Source organism: Tachyglossus aculeatus, chromosome 12 (genome assembly GCF_015852505.1).
Source record: "Tachyglossus aculeatus isolate mTacAcu1 chromosome 12, mTacAcu1.pri, whole genome shotgun sequence".
In the NCBI taxonomy this organism is placed as follows: domain Eukaryota; kingdom Metazoa; phylum Chordata; class Mammalia; order Monotremata; family Tachyglossidae; genus Tachyglossus; species Tachyglossus aculeatus.
The window spans coordinates 15735291-15738492 of NC_052077.1; the positions used below are offsets into that span (position 1 = coordinate 15735291).

At 46.7% G+C, this 3202-nt stretch overlaps 1 non-coding gene across 1 annotated transcript; it reads left to right on the top strand.

The window, feature by feature from the left end:
- Window positions 1–1405: 1405 nt before the first annotated feature.
- On the top strand, window positions 1406–1543 carry LOC119936019. The gene has a single exon (XR_005453614.1). It is a non-coding gene; the product is annotated as a small nucleolar RNA SNORA7 (small nucleolar RNA).
- The last annotated feature ends 1659 nt before the right edge of the window (window positions 1544–3202 follow it).

The following is a 3202-nucleotide window of genomic DNA, read 5'->3' on the forward strand; positions in this document are numbered from 1 at the left end:
GAGTACAATAGAACAATAAATGGACAAAATTTCCTGCTCATAACAAGCTTATAGTCTTAGTGTAACCTTTTCCTCTCCATCTTCCAACCAGAAGCCCCAAGGAAGCGGGAAAGAAGGGTTCCTGGATTTCTCTCACTAGGCTCTGAATTATGTCTCATGGCTCAGGAGTTATTGGGAGAACTCTACTCAACAGGAAGAAAGTATTCCATTTCTTAGTTGTCTCATTTCCATGGAGAAAGTCAAAAGCTTAGCAAATAAAGTACATCACTGTCCATTTAAGCACGAGAACATCGTAGTCAGGTTTCAGAAGCAGCCTAATGAGGAGATGATCACTCAGCTATTAAAGGTACTTTTGTGATTTCGATTATCTTTTATTATTTTCCTGAGACATAACTATAAAGATGCATCATAAAACTAATTAAGCATAAGCTTGTTGGGAAGCAGCATTTGAGGTATTTCAATCATTCGATCTGGGAGACCTACTTCTTAAGGGCAGTAGCGTGGCCTAGTGGAAAGAGCACAGGCTGGGGGAGTCAAAGGATTTGGGTTCTAATCCCGGCCTCACCACTTGCCGGCTCCGAAACCTTGGACAAGTCACTTGAATGCTCCATGCCTCAGTTTCCTCATCTGTAAAATAGGGAGTTAACACCCATTCCCTCTCCTATTTAAACTGGGAGCTCCATGTAGGACAGAGGCTGTATCCTACCTCATTATCTTGTATCTATCAGAGCTTAGTATAGTGCTTGGCACATAGTAAGTGCTTAACAAAATGCCAGAACAATTTTTATTTTTATTCAGTCATTCAATCAATCATGTTTATTGAGAGCTTACTGTGTGCAGAGCACTGTACTAAGTGCTTGGGAAGTACAAGTTGGTGACATATAGAGATGGTCCCCACCCAACAACGGGCTTACAGTCTACAAGGGGGAGACAGACAACAAACCAAAACATGTAGACAGGTGTCAAAATCGTCAGAACAAATACCACAATTCTTCTTCTTCTTCTTAGTTCCTCTGATGCCCAGGCCTGGGCTTTTTCCATTGGGCCTTATTGCTTCCCAGAACGGAGATGAGATGAGAGGAGCCTCCAAATTTATGACTTCTAGATCAGCATTTCCACTACCACAGTCCCCTGCCTTCCCAAAGAGCAAAACATTTCCCATTTCCTTTCACCAGTTGGAGTCTGCCTATCCTACCATTGCAAAACAATCATGACCGGTGAGATTTTTTTTTTCTAGGGGAATTTGAGCAATGAAATGGGAGCCAACTTTGGTTATGTGCTGGAAGAGAGACAAATATGTGATGGGGGGGAGAGATTGTTTCCTGGGAGGCTCAGAAGTGTTCCCTCTCTCACCAAGAGAGGTCAGAGGCCAAACTTGTGATTTCTGCTTTTTTATTGCCTCTGTCTCCCCTCAGGGTTGCACCTGGAGAGTTTCCAGTACTCTACCAGTCTCGACTACAGGAGGGAGAGTCAAGCAGAGGAATACCCATTCCATTCCTAGCCTGGGCAGTGGGTAGTGAGTGGAAGGCAATCTGCTACAAGTCAAAACTCACCTATGCTGGGGCAGCAGGGGCATAGAAGAGACTGTAGGGCGGAGACTTAAGGTTAGAGAAGCAGCATGGCTCAGTGGAAAGGGCACAGGCTTTGGAGTCAGAGGTCATGGGTTCAAATCCAGGCTTTGGAGTCAGAGGTCATGGGTTCAAATCCAGCTCTGCCACTTGTCAGCTGTGTGACTTTGGGCAAGTCACTTAACTTCTCTGGGCCTCAGTTGCCTCATCTGTAAAATGGGGATTATGATTGTGAGCCCCACGTGGACAACCTGATCACCTTGTAACCTCCCCAGCGCTTAGAACAGTGCTTTGCACATGGTAAGTGCTTAATAAATGCCATTATTATTATTATTATTATTACTGGGTGGAAGGAGGTAATGGTAAACCACTTCCACATTTTTGCCAAGAAAACTCTATAGATACACTACGAGAAAGATTGCAGTTGGAGAGTGGGCATTTTGGGAGAGATGTGTCCTTAGTGTTGCTATGGGTCAGAGATGATTCGACAGCATAAGACAAGACGATCTCCTCTGCAGGGCTATGGTTGTGTGGGAATATGCTAATAATAATTAACATCTCTATCTACACTCTATCTCTACATTCACTCTCTTGGTGAACTCATTCACTCTCATGGCTTCAACTATCATCTCTACGCTGATGACACCCAAATCTACATCTCTGCCCCTGCTCTCTCTCCCTCCCTTCAGGCTCATGTCTCCTCCTGCCTTCAGGACATCTCCATCTGGATGTCTGCTTGCCATCTAAAACTCAATATGTCCAAGACTGAACTCCTTATCTTCCCTTCCAAACCCTGCCCCCTCCCTGACTTTCCCATCACTGTTGACGGCACTACCACCCTTCCCGTCTCACAAGCCCTCAACCTTGGTGTCATCCTTGACTCTGCTTTCTCGTTCACCCCTCACATCCAATCCGTCACCAAAATCTGCCGGTCTCACCTCCGCAACATCGCCAAGATCCACCCTTTCCTCTCCATCCAAACTGCTACCCTGCTGGTTCAATCTCTCATCCTATCCTGACTGGATTACTGCATCAGCCTCCTCTCTGATCTCCCATCCTCCTGTCTCTCCCCACTTCAATCTATACTTCACGCTGCTGCCCGGATCATCTTTGTGCAGAAACGCTCTGGGCACGTTACTCCCCTCCTTAAAAATCTCCAGTGGCTACCAATCAACCTAGGCATCAGGCAAAAACTCCTCACTCTCAGCTTCAAGGCTGTCCATCACCCCACCCCTTCCTACCTCACCTCCCTTCTCTCCTTCTCCAGCCCAGCCCGCACCCTCCGCTCCTCTGCCACTAACCTCCTCACTGGGCCTCGTTCTCGCCTGTCCTGCTGTCGACCCCCGGCCCATGTCATTCCCCTGGCCTGGAATGCCCTCCCTCCGCATATCCGCCAAGCTAGCTCTCTTCCTCCCTTCAAAGCCTTGCTGAGAGCTCACCTCCTCCAGGAGGCCTTCCCAGACTGAGCCCCCTCCTTCCTCTCTCCCTCCTCCCCCTCCCCCCGCCTTACCTCCTTCCCCTCCCCACAGCATCTGCATATATGTATATATGTATATATGTTTGTACATATTTATCACTCTATTTTACTTGTACATATTTATTCCATTTATTTTATTTTGTTAATATGTTTTGTT